Source organism: Mauremys mutica, chromosome 7 (genome assembly GCF_020497125.1).
Source record: "Mauremys mutica isolate MM-2020 ecotype Southern chromosome 7, ASM2049712v1, whole genome shotgun sequence".
In the NCBI taxonomy this organism is placed as follows: Eukaryota; Metazoa; Chordata; order Testudines; family Geoemydidae; genus Mauremys; species Mauremys mutica.
The window spans coordinates 35,099,511-35,114,668 of record NC_059078.1 but is presented as its reverse complement, the minus strand read 5'-3'; the positions used below and the strand labels follow the sequence as shown (position 1 = coordinate 35,114,668).

The 15,158-nt window shown below is 43.5% G+C and overlaps 1 long non-coding RNA gene across 2 annotated transcripts in view; it reads left to right on the top strand.

The window, feature by feature from the left end:
* LOC123374783 overlaps nucleotides 1-11,850 on the top strand; it is a 35,136-nt gene extending 23,286 nt beyond the window's left edge. The window contains exons 5-6 of one of the 2 annotated variants that reach the window (XR_006581197.1): nucleotides 9,296-9,359; nucleotides 11,405-11,850. This is a non-coding gene — a long non-coding RNA (uncharacterized LOC123374783). The remainder of the gene's footprint in view (nucleotides 1-9,295; nucleotides 9,360-11,404) is intronic. The other variant, XR_006581198.1, reaches the window with a different exon arrangement.
* The last annotated feature ends 3,308 nt before the right edge of the window (nucleotides 11,851-15,158 follow it).

The following is a 15,158-nucleotide window of genomic DNA, read 5'->3' as shown; positions in this document are numbered from 1 at the left end:
AAGGGACTAGCAATGAGATGAACCATGGAATTGAACCCTGACCATGCTTCCTGCCTACTTCTAATAGAAATGGGCTAAGCAGGACACCCTGGCTACTAGTCAGGGAGTCCCACTTAAGTCCTCCATAACTTTGCCCCTGATAGTTAGTCATTTTCATTTTCATTTGTATTTGCATTCCAAAGGGCAGAATGAAGTCCCAAGTGACTATCTGCAAACCGAGTCTTTTATTGCTTTCTTATACTTGTATGATGAATTAATTTTTGTATCACAGACTCACTGATATGTCCATATGTATATCTCTATACATGTGTGCAATGTACATTTGCAGTTGCTGTCAAGTGTTGGCTGATCTGTATTTCAAGTCAAGGCCTTCTGTGGCTCACAGTTTGTTTTAACAGGCAAACTTGCCCTTTAAAATGAAGACATGTTTGGGGTTGCCCTTCTAAAGAGATCTCTGAAGATTGTCTGTTTGAAAAGGAAAGCTAGTGTGTGGGGTTAAATAAAAGTGACAGTGCTGGCCTTCTGCTCAGGCATATGATGCATTTGTCATTTGTGAGCCCTCTAATTACATTACTCAGCAAGCTGCTGAAATTGATTTTGGTTTCCCAGCTATTAGCAAGGGGAAACTTACATTTTTTTTCTAGATTTCTGCCTTTCAGCAAAAGAAAAATGCAGCCAATCAGGATTCATCAACTGGCAAATGTGCTTCGGACATTTAAAAATGAATAGCAGTTTCCACATCAGCTTTTTTTGGGGGGGTGGAGGCGGGGAGGGGGAAATAACAGCAATTTGCTGAGTCATTAGAATCAGATTAAAAAGACCAGGAGTCCAAATCTCCTCTCTCACCAGTTTTACAATGAAGTTGTACACAGAAGTAAATAATAAGAGAATGGTCCCCCTCTTCCTCTTTGGAGAGAGAGATTTCCAGCATCAGATTCAATATGTTGGTTACCTTCCAAGGTAATATTTTGCTTATATTTTTTTCTGGAATATACAGATGCAACACATCATAGTACTTTCCTCACATATCCCAGTTGTCTTCCATGCTTGCTTTAGAACATGGTTCAATGGGATGAGCCCAGTGGTGAAAGTAACTTACAGGACTTACTGGTACTGCTGGAGTCCTGAGGGGGGCGTGGCCTCATCCGGAAGAGGCGTGGCCTCTCAAGATTTAAAGGCCCTGGGGCACCGGGCTGTGGCTGGGAGCCCCAGGACCTTTAAATCAACCAGGGGCTCCCAGCTAAAGAGGTGGCTGGGAGCCCCCCCCGGGCTCAGGCGCAAATTAAAGGGCCCGGGGCTCCTGCCGCCGGGGGAACCCTGAGCTTTGCGGGGCTGGGGCAGGGATTTAAAGGGCCCAGAGCTCCTGCTGCTGAGGGGAGCCCAGAGCCCTTTAAATCCTGGCCCCAACCTGGCTGCCAGAGCTGTGGCCGGAATTCAAAGGGCTCTGGGCTGCCCGCAGCAGCGGGGAGCTCTGAGCCCTTTAAATCTCAGCCGCGGACAGGATTGAAAGGGCTCTGGGCTGCCTGCAGCCACAAGCAGCCCAGAGCCCTTTCAATCCTCGCCGTGGAAGCCAGTGCGGTCCAGCACGGCATACTGGCTCTTGCTGGTATGCTGTACCAGAGCGGATCAGCTTACTTTCACCTCTGGCTGAGCCCAGAAATTGACACTTTTGTTAAAGGTGGGGATTATTTACAACCTTCCCAACAGACACAGCCAACCAAGGCTGATAGTTATGACCATGAGCCCTTTAATTTTGGGGGGAAGCACAGACCAACTTGGTTTTGGGGGGGGGCAGTCTGCAGCTAATAGCATTGGGGTCAAGTATTTGAGAGATCTGAGCCACCACAACTGGGGCCAAATTTAGGCATCAAATGAGGCTGCCAGATTTTCTTAAGAGTGCAACACTTTCAGTGCTGAGGGTTTTTGTTTTGTTTTTTAAATCTGGCTTTATTTAGGTCAAGTCACCTTAACTTTTTGCTAGGACTGGCCAAAATTTTCCACTGAAACTGTTTTCTGAGATAAAATTGCATTTGAAAAATGAAAATCTGCTTTCTGGGGTGGGGGTGGGGGAAATATTTTATCTAAAAAACAAATGCCTGAAAATTATGTTTTTCATTTTGGCTGAAAACCAAAAGGTTTCCATTCAAAATTGCACTGCAGATGGGGTTTCTGTCTGGATTACATTTCCAATGATGCACCACAGCTAGGGACTTCTATGACTCACTCCCTCTCCTTATCAAGAGGAGAAAGCAGTTCATCATGGAAGATGTAGTCTGGCCAGAGTCCAGCCTATGGAAGAGAATGGGTGCATAAGGCATCTGAACTACAACTCCCATGAGGCACCACAGCACCATTTTGAATCAAAATACTTCAGTTTTCTGCCTATATAATTGAAAATTGAAAATTCTGTGGTAAACAAACTGTTTTCCAACCATCTCTACTTCCTGCTATTGTTTATCTCCTGTAAATGTTGATGAATCACTTCACTAATGTTTGTAAAATGCTAGTACATGCACTAAAATTGACTAGAATGCACCCAGTCCTACCCATGACCCACCTGTCTCTCTTGCTGCCATCCCAACTCTCTCTTCCCCATATCTCTCAAAATCACTGACTGGGCTGTCTGCAACTTGCATTTGCACTCTCCTACTTCTGACTCAGGCCTGGATCTACCCCAGCCTGGCTCCCGCTCTCCCACTCCAGGGATGCTGCACTCACAGGGCCACTTATCGAATCCTCCAAAGGCTTCTTCCTGGCTAAGGCTCTGGCCTCCCCATCCCCAGCCTCATTTCCCTGCACACGTCTGTTGTTTCTGCTCGCTCCTCTTCAGCATCATATCTTGACTTCTCTGGCCACTCTTTCGACTTCTCTTCCCTCTCTCTGTGGAAGCCCCACAGTGGCCCCTCCGCTTCTCCATCCACACCTTGTCCTTCGGTGACGACCTCTGCTCCCATTGCCTCTACTCTGACACACTCCAATATATTTCTCCTCTTTGGACCTATCTCCTGCACTTCGTTCTCCCACCTGTCACCATCTGTCTGTCTCCTTTGGGATGGCTCCCCATCACCTTCTCTCCGAACCACTCTCCACTGCTGCATCCTCTGTTATGGTCAGTAACACCCCCATCCTCCCAGTCATTCTGACTTGGGAATCAGCTCTGACTCCTTCCACTCCATTTCTTGGCCTATCCAGGCTGGGATCAAATCCTCTCATTCCTCCCTCTGGCTTTCACAACCGTACCCTTTTCTATTCCAACTGCCAGATTACTAGTCTGGCCCCTAGGAATGGCTTCTTCCTGGGTCTCTTTGATACCAGCCTCACTACCTCTTGCCCATTGCTGCAACCATATCATACCCTCCTTGACTCACTTTACTGACACCCCATCATGGTGCACATCAAGTGCCATTTCCTCATTCTCACTTTCAAAGGCAAATATCAAGCAATCTTCTTGCATCTCAAACCTGGTTCCTTTGCTTCCCCACCTGCCTTCTCTGCTCAGCAGCACCCTCTCCTTCCAACCTTGATACCCATTTCGGTGCCTCTCGCAGATAGATGTCTCTGTGCCTACTCCCATGTGCTGCCACTTAAGCTCTGAACTTCCTTTCAAGATCACTTCACGGTTCCCCCTGCCCCTCAATTGATCCTAAAAACCAGCTTCTGCAGCATTACTTGGAAAATGTGAGTGTGTTTACAGTTGTTTAAACAAGCCAAAAATGATTTAATTGGGGAAGAGGGAAGTTAGGTGGCAACATAAACAACATAAATGGTCCACTGGGGCATATCTGCTAGTTTGTGGAAGTCCATTGGATTTTCCTGTGTACAGCTGCTAGCATAATGCCTGGAAGTAGTGAGTACAGTGACTGTTTCCAAGGGCAACATAGCCAGATTTGGGATCACAAAGATAGAGAATAAAGCTAGTGCTTGCCACGGCATGCAAAAGTTCTTTGAATGGTTATCTCTGTCTTATTAGAACATCTTGGGTCTACAAAGCTAAGACAGAAATAGCATAAGAATATCATTTCTCCTGATATATCAATACTTCCATTTCCAGAACCAGGAATAGCCAAGGAGCATTAAGATGGCAGCAACAGTGTGTGGCTGGGACTCTGAGGAAGTGATGGGTATATCTGAGATGGGCCATTCATCTTTAGTAATATACTTTCAGGTCAGCAGATAAGTTTAAAAAAATGCATTTTTTAGACAAATATAAATGGTCTGTCTCAGAGGCTCGTGGGACCCTCCTGCCCAGCCCCTGAGCTCCTGGCCTGGGAGGCTCGTCTCCAGCCCCTCCCCTGCTGTTCCCCCTCCCCTGCAGCCTCAGCTCACTCCGCTGCCGGTGCAATGCTCTGGGCGGCAGGGCTGCAGAGCTGCGGCCTGACCCGGTGCTCTGTGCTGCACGGTGGCGTGGCTGGCTCCGGGCGGTGCGGCTGCCTGTCCTGGTGCTCTGGGCGGCGCGGCTGTAGCGCTGCCAGCCACTGGTGCTCCAGGCAGTGTGGTAAGGAGGCAGGGAGTGGGGGGAGGTTGGATAGAGGGCAGGGGAGTTCAGGGTGGTGGTCAGGGGGCGGGGCTGTGGATAGGGGGCGGGGCAGTCAGAGGTGGGGAACGGGGGTTGAATGGGGGCCGAAGTCCCTGGGCGCAGTCAGGAAGGAGGGGGGCGGTTGGATGGGGTGGCAGGGGGCAGTCGGGGCAGGGATTCCAGGGGCGGTCAAGGAGAAGGGGTGGTTGGATGGGGCAGGGGTCCCCCGGGGGAGCAGTCAGGAAGGAGGGGAGGTTGGATGCGGTGGCGGGGGGCAGTCAGGGAACGGGGGGGAGTTAGATGAGGCAGGAGTCCTGGGGGACCATCAGGAGGTGAGAAGCAGGAGAGGTCGGATAGGGGGCAGGGCCGGGCCATGCCTGGCTGTTTGGGGAGGCACAGCCTCTGCTAACCGGCCCTCCATACAATTTTGGAAACCTGATGCGGCCCTTGGTCCAAAAAGTTTGCCCGACCCTGGTCTGTCTGCATTTTATGCATCAACAGTGACATCTAGGGGTTTCTAATATTAATTACAGATGATCAGCAATCATTCTCTTTTTCTATTTCTTTTTGCAAAAAAGAGAGAGCCTATATTCAACAGCTTACTAGTAGTGATGATGAAGTATCCATGGCTGTTTGTTTGTAAATGTTTTTGAACATCAAACTCGTATGTAGCCAAAACACAGCAACAGCTTGCGATTGTATCATGCTTCTCATGATTAATGTTTGTTTGTGTTTTTAAAGCTTCAGAATAGATGCTGGAATCAAGAGATTGCATGAGAATCATGACTTTCATTTAAAAATTTCTAGCCCTCATAGGAGTAAAGCTCAGAAATCAGAAGACAAGTAAAACAGCCCCCAAATTTATATTTTTTTCCTTTAAAAAAATCTCTTGCTTTTTAAGATAATCATGTGATTTTGGGGGGCCTGACTTAATCCAACATGGCTAGGAACAAGTATACACACTGTGAAATGGTGGGGGTGAGTGTGTGTGAGGTGCTCAGCTATTTGAGATACTAAGTATTGCCAACCCCAAGCACTCCAAAATCATCACTTGGCCCTCCCAAGAATTACATTTGCCTTAAAAGAAATTAGAAATTAGATTAATGATTTTTTTAAATTGCCTTCTGGTTTTTGAGCTTTAGAGGGAAGCCATCCACCCCCAAATAAGAAAGCAACTAAGGTGCAAAATTCAGCCTTAAGTACATGGGCAAAACTGTGGGTCTCCCTGCTGGCTGTTTCCAGGGGTACTCTGTGATGACTCTGTGATGCTTCCCAGGGATACCCAGGGTCATATGGTGCCTCGCTACCCATATCCTTAGTGGGAGAAAGCCCTGTCGGTGCCTGCCATGGGTCAGTGCTCTGACTCCAGCAGCTACTGGAAACACAAGCACTCCCCTCCAGGCCCCACTTTCTCTTCACAAGTTAGTGGTAGGCAAACTCCAATCCCTGAGTCCTCTGCTCATCCCTTTGGCGCGTCCAGCCCCTGTTCCTCTGGACACACACAGATCCGCTGCTCCCAAGGGAATAATACACACTGGCTTATCAGTTTCACCTCGGGATCATTTCTCCACTTAACTCACAGCACTTACATATGCTATATGCAATGTTGCTGTAGCTGTGTCAGCCCAAGGATATTAGAGAGACAAGGTGGATGAGGTTAATTCTGTTGGTCCAATAAAAGGTATTACCTCACCCACCTTGTCTTTCTAAAGCACTTAAATATATTTATAGTGAAAACAAGAATAATCTTATTTAACAAAGAACAGAGATTCAAATGATGGCAAGTAGGATTAATGGAAACAAAGGATTACATCTAAAATAAAACCATAACATGAATTCTAGAGCTTAAACATAACTAACAAGATGCCGTCTTGTCTAATAAGGTTCTGCTTACCCAAAGTCCTCGTCACAGCATTTTTCAACCAAGATGGCTGAGACCCCCTAGTTATATTAGACAAGTTATTTGTTCTTTAACTGTAAACAGGGTTCCCTCCCCCACTGTTCACCTCTTCCCATTCATTTTTTTTTCAATCCCTGCAATCTCTTCATTAGTATTTGACACAGTATGCAAATAGACTCCACTTGTTAGAGACACAATATGCAATGGTCAGCCAGGGAGATAAACTGTCATATGGCATGTCACCTCTGGGTGGCCTACCACCTCACTGTTTAGTGAACTAGAATGTAAATACTGTACTCAGGGGATCCCTGTAACTCTTATGCACTCCTGTGCCCTCTGCTAATTGGGTCATATGCTCCCCCTACCCTCTCCTAACCCCCGGGGAGGGATGGCTGGCATTCCATTCCTAGTGTATACACCTCCCTTTTCATTATCCTATCTCTCTTCCTTCCCTGCCTCCGCTGATCTCCCATATTAGTCACCTATATTCACCCATCCCCGTAGTTTTCCTCATTTTGACTTTATTGGATCCTATCCCTGACACTTTTTCTTTCACACCTTATTTGCTGTCATACTGCTACAATAACTGAATGCTGACATCAATGTTTATCATAGGCAGGGCTGGTAGAACTGCCTATTGTTAAGGTTGGGCAGCACTTCCCATTTTGGTTGCTTATAACTTTGCCAAACTTTAATCATTTGGGCTGAAATGTTCCAAGCTGGATATCTGCTCAAGCTGAATGTCTTTTGAAAATTTCTACCAAAAGGACTCAGACATTTCCAAGAACAAAGTTATGGAAAAATATATTGTTTTGCCCATGTTTCTAGAAAAAAAAAAAGCCTGCAACCTTAACTATATTCCCTTATGCGCATGCATTATGATAAATCTTTAATAACATGCGCATAGTGTTTTTGTTTTGTTTTTTGTTTTGTTTTTACACAGGACCCCTGGCTTCCTTAACTACTGAGTGCTTGACCTTGCAACTGCAAGGTTTTGGGTTTTTTTTTAAACATCTTTTTTCTGTGTAATATTAAGTTAGGGCCAAATGGTTCTGGTACAAAGCATGGGCTCCTTTCTGTCTGCAGAGTCAGATGACCACCTAAATGTAAGTGTTTTCAGGACTGAGTTCCAATTTGATATATTCCATGCTGCTAGGCTTTATATATGCCTGCTTCCATTTTGTTCCTTCGGCCAGTCCTGTGCAAAGCGCATGCCTGAGCCCAATTCTTAGAGAATCTCTTTCTTTCTCTCTGTTTAAAAAAAAAAAAAGGGGGGGGGCAAATAAAAGTTTTTGTTTCCAAAGAAACTTTCAAAGCTATGTTCAGAAAAACCCAGATGATTCAGGATTGCTGATATCCCCTGCTTGCTTCTATTGGTACCTTGATTACGCACAAGATGTGACTTATGAATTTCCGGGATACTGATGCATCCCTGATAAATGACATAACTAGATGTAAAGTCCTTATTTTACATATCATTAGGTGACAGGCAAACCCAGGCATGCCACAAAGTCTCTGTTATTCCACTGATATATTCGTTTCATTCCCAATGAGGGATTTCTGGTCATCCAATCCAGGAAAGAAAAAAATAGGCTGAGATGTTGGTGACCATCTAAAATAGCATATTCCAAATATGCTTGCACGCAAACAGTGCATCAGAAGCCCATAGGCTGAAGTAATTTAATACAACATATTCATCAATTTCAATCCCAGTTTGTAAAACTCATGATCTTTTAGTGGATAAATAGATTAAAGGGCCTGATCCAAATGGATAAACAGTCTGCAGCAAATAATCAGACCAGCTCTATTCAGAAGCATTGACAATACAAAAATGTGACCTTTGATCACAATTAATTTTCCAGTATGACTTTAAGCTCCAATTTATGCGCCTTAAGAGTGGTGTCTCATTCCCCTTGAGACATGTCATCAGAAGACTTCCTTCTTAACTGTAAATATAGGAAAGGGTCGGACTGGGACTTGGACAGTGATGTATAAGAGATTGTATAATTCCTTTCAAAATCATCAGTTTTAGATAATTAACAAATCATATCTGGTTTTGAACAATTAATTTGATTTCCTGCATTAGAATGTAATGTATTATTTTTAATCTCCTGTTTGCTCTCAGTGGACATAAAGGATTTTATAGCACTTTTTTTCCCCTAAGTTTCAGTATTTGCCTCATTTTTCTTGGCCGAAGTCTCCTTTCCAAAGGGGTTTTTGCCATGTGATGCTGCCCCACTCAGAAATGTGAAGCAGTAAACCCAGTATAAATTATACTTAGCACATAAACAGGAATGAAGGTATTTGCTGCTGTTAATTTAACAAAATAGCTTTTTCATGAAGGATCCATGTAGTCCAGCTTCTGCAGCACCCAGCACAGCATATACAGCATATGTGCACAATCCAATAGAGCAGGGATAGGCAACCTATGGCACGTGTGCCAAAGGCGGCACGCGATCTGATTTTCAGTGGCATTCACACTGCCTGGGTCCTGGCCACCGGTCCAGGGGGCTCTGCATTTTAATTTAATTTTAAATGAAGCTTCTTAAACAATTTAAAAACCTTATTTACTTTACATACAACAATAGTTTAGTTATATATTATAGACTTAGAGAAAGAGACCTTCTAAAAACGTTAAAATGTATTACTGGCACGCGAAACCTTAAATTAGAGTGAATAAATGAAGACTCGGCACACCACTTCTGAAAGGTTGCCGACCCCTGCAGTAGAGGATGTGTTCATGCCACCACACATTTGCCTACTTGACCTCCCTCCAAGGCCCTGGTTCCTGACTTGGAGCAATGGGAGGAAACCAAGTCTAGATAGAGGCAGAGGGCACTGCAGATTTGCTGACTTCCTCAACTTCCTCTCCTTTCTAGGGAAGATTCTTTTGGCTTGTTATGAAGTCTGACAGATCCTTAGTTTCTCTGAGTCCAGTCCTGTGTGAGTACTTTCCCCCGACCTCTACCTGACTATCACACCTAGAAAATTGTCCACCCCTGAGGTACAGACCTCTTTGTCTAAGCCTCCTGTTGTGAATCCTCTTCAAGGCTTCTCAGTTGTTTTTCAGGGGCAAACCTAAAAATGTAACTGGGAGGGGGGGGATTTCAAAAGCATAAAAGACAGTTTGATGCTCAAGTCAATGGGAGTTAGTCACCTTGCTTTGATTTATGCTTTTTGAACACCTCTACCTAAAAGTCACTCTTGACAGACATTTCCTTGGAAAAATAGGCCTGATTCTGCCTTACCAACCCCATGCATCTAAACTCCAAAGAGTTCCTGGGATGAAACTAGAAAAGATGAAGGTGGAAAATAGAATTTGGCCTGTGCATTGTCCCACAGGTATTTTTGATAATTGTGCAAAGAGCTGTTCATCTTCTAAGTTCTCTAGGAGTGAGCGTGCTTATTTATTGAGACAATCTTTACATTGCCATATTTTTAAGAACTCCCAAGACTGCATGTTTTGGCCTCAGTATGTTTCCTAAAGGCATTGTGTTCTCTAGCCTCAGTATGTTCCAGGGCTTGCTGATGATCATTCTTTATTACTTGGGTACCCTGGGTGCAAGAGAAGATGTAAGCACTTGGGAAGCAAGTGGAAAATACCAGTGGGAGACATTTGGGATGCAAGTGTTCCTGAGAAAACTTAATATATTATTGTTAGGATATTGCTCAGTATTTTACTAAATTCTGAGCCACATGTACATCTAAGAAGACTTTCCTGTGCACACCAATAACTTCTCTACATTACAGTATGCTATGGGTTAATTCTGGGAGCAAGGAATACCTCCTGCAAAGCCTGACACATCTGTCATGAGATCCAAACCTATCAAATGGGAATCATAGTTGTTTTCTCTTTGCTAGTAAAGGCTAATATGCATTTTTCCTTGTAAAGGTAAAAGATTCTTTGTTGATGGTAAACAACTCTCTCCCTTGTTCAGTGGGCCCAGGATTGCTGTGTTTGCTATTGCAAATAGCTCTGGGTGAATGGAATAGTAATGAACCGACCCAATCTGCTGATTTCAAAAGGACAGGCAATGAGTGTTCTGGCAGATGCAGGACACTAATATTCTTATTTCGTTTTTGCAAAACAAAGCAAACTTTATTCATTTTAGCAACAATTTAAACTGCACCATTAATTCAGTCATACATAGTACATATAGACTGGGGGGAAAAATGACTTCTCAGCACTGTTTAAGGCTGCGCTGCAGAGGGTCACAATTCAGACCTTCACAATAATGAACTGGTGTACATGCTGTGCAGTAGCAGCTAGTCAGTCTGAATACATGAGCTCTGAGTGAAAAATATCACCTGTTCCTTCTCACTAACTTTGGAAGTGGAATGTGTCTTTGTGCTGTATTGATAAGGCAAAGGGCTGCATTACAATGATACAGGAAAGGAACCAGTTGATTAGAGATATGTATATATTTTCTCTCTTATCAGATAAGGAGAGCAATTGACTATGATTAGATTCAGTCAGAAATAATTTAATATCTGAAAGCCTGAAGGAGAGAGAATTTAATACGTCTGAAAAAACACTAGTCCAGTCTTCTCCCCAAGAATAACTTCCATTTGACCCATAATTGAAAGGCAATTTTTAAAATTTACTTAAGCAACAAGGACAATTGTAATTTGTAATTGTTTGTTTATCTTTCAGGTGATCTTCCCCCACCTTTCAGCCCCAAAATGTCAGTGGACAAATAATAGTAGTGGTCATCACTTAGGTCTAAGTTCTGACTTGCACTGCCTGGGCAGGGGAGAAGGTGCAGGAGCCTCTTTCCCCATCCTTAATGTATGCAGGAATAATGCTGAGTTTCTGAATGCTAAGTGGGGGCAGCTAAATTGGAAGGAGGAGTTTTATAGCTCCAAGGGGATGTGATCAGCGAGATAGGAGTCTTCATTAGCCCCTCCCCTCTTCTCCATTGTGCCCCTACTGGCACCTGGAATTATGCCCCTAGGTTCTTATATTGTATCCTGTCATTCCTTTGTAGCAGTCGCCAAAGCAACAAACCTTCATCCTGCTAGAAAGCGAAACTCATCTCACATCCTCCTCCTCCCAAGGCCATGGTCAATGCTACTCAGTGGATCAGGTGCCAGAGGATGTTGTCAGAAAAGGACAGCTCACACCCAGTTATGTTTGCCAGTTAGTTGCTAAATATAACAGGATAATTTTTTTAACTCAAATGGTAAATGGGTATCGTTTCTCTTTACATTTCTGATATCTTTCACCTTGTGTCACCTACCAAAGGAAACATTGTAGAGTTGTACAAGTGTCTTGCTATGATATTATATTCTAAAGACTGTATAGAAAAATATTCTATTTTTACTTCGGTAAAGTCAATGTTGTGATAAAGTAAATATTTCTTTTTAAGGTCACCTACGGTAGTCTTTATGTTGATCTGTTTTGTAAAAGAAATAAAGTGCTCTTTCTATACATAGCCATGCATAGTGATCTCTATCTTCATGTCTCCCTTGTTAAATGTAAACCTCAATAGTATTGGCTATTTTGAGTGTCCTATACATTTAATACACAAGCTATTGTTAGGGAAACAATCTTACCTTTCTGGAATATAGTGTGTGGGAGTTGTGTAAAATGTGTTGATGGTAATGCAATAAACTGTAAAGTCGTGTAATAAAATGGCTGTAACATGCATCTTTGGCTGTTTCATCTGCACTCTGCCCACTAACCCATCTCTCAAATTAATTTTAACATTCAAAATCTCTGAGCTGCTTCTAACAGCTGCCATTTGTTTAAAATCTACATGCCTGAGAAACTTTGCCTTCTTTCTCCCAAATGGTGGAATATCACAACTAAAAATTAGTTTGAGGCCCAGGAGGGGCAGTATTCAGTCTTGTACCAGTGATGGATTTAAGGTCTGATATTTTGAGTCACAACCTTGTGCAGATAAACTAAGAGTTTTGAGATACTTTATGTACAGAAAAGCTATTTTTAGGGGTGTTTTAAATTCACTAATTTTAATTTTGTAATTTTTTTTCTCTCTCCTAGAAAACTAGACTTATAGTAACTGGCACTGAATGTTTGGTCACATGTTCAAGAACATTTCACATTTGAGCAGAGACCAGGTCTGGACAGTTTCAGGTCACTATGTGTGTTTCAGGGTGTGGTCCCAGAGCACACATGCTTTAGCATGACAGTGCAGTCACCCTGCCTCCCTTCCCCGTGCTGGTCCTCTATTCAACTCAGGTACACGTAGGAGCTTTAAAATAATAATCCCCATCTTGGGATTTAATTTATTAAGGCCCCCCACACACCCCCAAAATACCATCCAATCACATCACACTTGTTTTGCCCTTCTAGGCTCAGATCCTTCTTTCCTCATGGCTTCCAATTTACCCTTGTTTCAAGGCTTCCGACCCTGGCTCACTCTCTCAGCTCTCCCCTTTGCCTCTGAGTGGGGGAGGTCTGCTTTTCCCACTTTAGACCTCTTTGAAGAGACCTCCCCCGGGCCTAGGGTTGCTAACTTTGATTGGATGAATTGCTGGTGGTTTCATCACATGACATATCTTTAATTAAAGATTAATCTTTAATTCCTGAAGAACTCCAGGACAATCCTAGAGGGTTGGCAACCCTACCCAGGTGTCTGTCTAGCTCCAGTCCCTAGGCTCACTCCTTCCCTTGGGGCAGGGACTCAAAGGCCTTCCTTGAATCCTCACAGCTTCTGCAGCCCACATCTTGGCTCTATCAAAGCAGAGTCTCCCTGAAAGTCTCTCCTGACTAGGCTTTTGCTTGACTGAGCTAACTCTTTGTGACCCTCAGGTAGTCACATGTCTTGGGCACCCGGCTCCAGTTCCAACTTCTGGCTGGGTCTGGTGATTCTTCTCAGAACTATCTGTTCTTAAAGGGGCCATGCCTTGGAGTAGGGTTGGTTAGCACCAGGCCCCAACCCCCTTATAGAGGACAGACCATCTTGTTGCAATGTGAACATTTAGGAAATTTATGGAAAGATTTAAAAAAGGGTCTTGGAGTGGAAATACTTAGGGAACCTTACCTAGAGCTGTTACTCGTGCACCAGCAGTGATAGTCTAAAGTATTAAACATGCACTGTAGCTCAGATATTGTTCTGTGGATGGTCTTGGGGGTATAGCCAGGGAACAGGAATCATGTCTATGCACTAATAGATGCTTTTGACACTGGTGACCATAGATAGTTATGAGTCTATCTTTAACTATTCCCTTTTCATGCAACATAGATGAACTGATGTTCCTTGCTCCATGTCATTTCTTTTTTAAAACTTGTTTTAATTCTTTCTTCTGCATCTTGTTTGGTTTGGGTTTTATGGATAAGAGTGTGAGGATGTAATCCTGAGGATGAATTACATGAATTTGTTACATAATATAGCTGTATTTTGTAACTGTAACACAGCACTTCCCTCTGTGTTACCCCAATGCTGCAAAGACTTATGCATAGGCTCGTTTGCTCAAAACTAAATAAATCTTCATAGGTTTGCAGTCTGTATTTGTTCATAGGCTTTGTTACCTTGCTAATGAAGTCAGTATCACTATGTAGTAGTAACATTTTGTAATGCATTTTAATTAACTAACAAACAAACAAAAAACAAACACTTGAATAGACAACTGGTCTGACCTAAGGAAGAAGATATCAGTGTTTTCTGAATTATATAAAATTATTTCAGACATGGCTTCATTCTTCACACACTCAAAAGGTTTTTCTTTTGCTGATTTGTAACCCAGCAAAGACCTATAAAGTTACAAATGTAAGAAGATGAACTTTCTGATGGGGGAAGTGGGAATCTTTAGGAAACTCCCTTCTATCTCGGGGGAAAAAAAACTCTTGTAATGACTTTTCACTCCCTGAATGAAACACTCTGGGTATCTGTTCACTGAACACTTAACCCAGGCTATTACCTGAGTTCCCCCCCCCCCCCCACACACATAGAAAAATTTCTGATCCAGGTTTGAAGGTGCTTTAAGTGACATGGCTGGAACATAGGTTAAAAACCAGGCTCCAGTTTAACCCTGGCTGGAACCTGCTCACTTTGCAGTGATGATGCAGGGAAGATCACTCATGTGCTGATAGTCCTGCAGTGCCCTTCCCATAATTCTCCCCGCCCCCCCCCCCCAAGGACAGACAGATTTTCCTGGAGTTGACACAATTGACTGGAAAAGAATTCTAGAGTGCCTCAGCACAACTCCTCCTGGGATATGCCCCTAGACACACCACAGGTGAGTGCAGAAACAGTGAGGACACAATAACAGGGCATGGACTTTGCTGAGGAGATGCATTTACTCAGGCTAGGCTAACTTGGCTTCTCAGACCCAGATGCCAATCACCTGAGTTAACTGTATAGTGAAGACATACCTCCAGTGGGGAAGCAAACTGCTAGTAGATAGTTTTGGATGGAAGCTAGAACGTTTGCTAGACTGAGTAGTGATGAATGCCCCTGAAATGAAGCATGCTGTTGCTGTATCACAGTTGTTGCTAGCCTGGAGAAAGGGGTAAACACTGAGGTAGCAACATTTGCAGATGATACTAAACTGCTCAGGGTAGTTTAGACCAAAGCAGACTGTGAAGAACTTCAAAAAGATCTCACAAAACTAAGTGATTGGGCAACAAAATGGCAAATGAAAATTGATGTGGATAAATGTAAAGTAATGCATATTGGAAAAAATAACCCAAACTATACGTACAATATGATGATGGATAATTTAGCTACAATTAATCAGGAAAGAAATCTTGGAGTCATTGTGGATAGTTATCTGAAG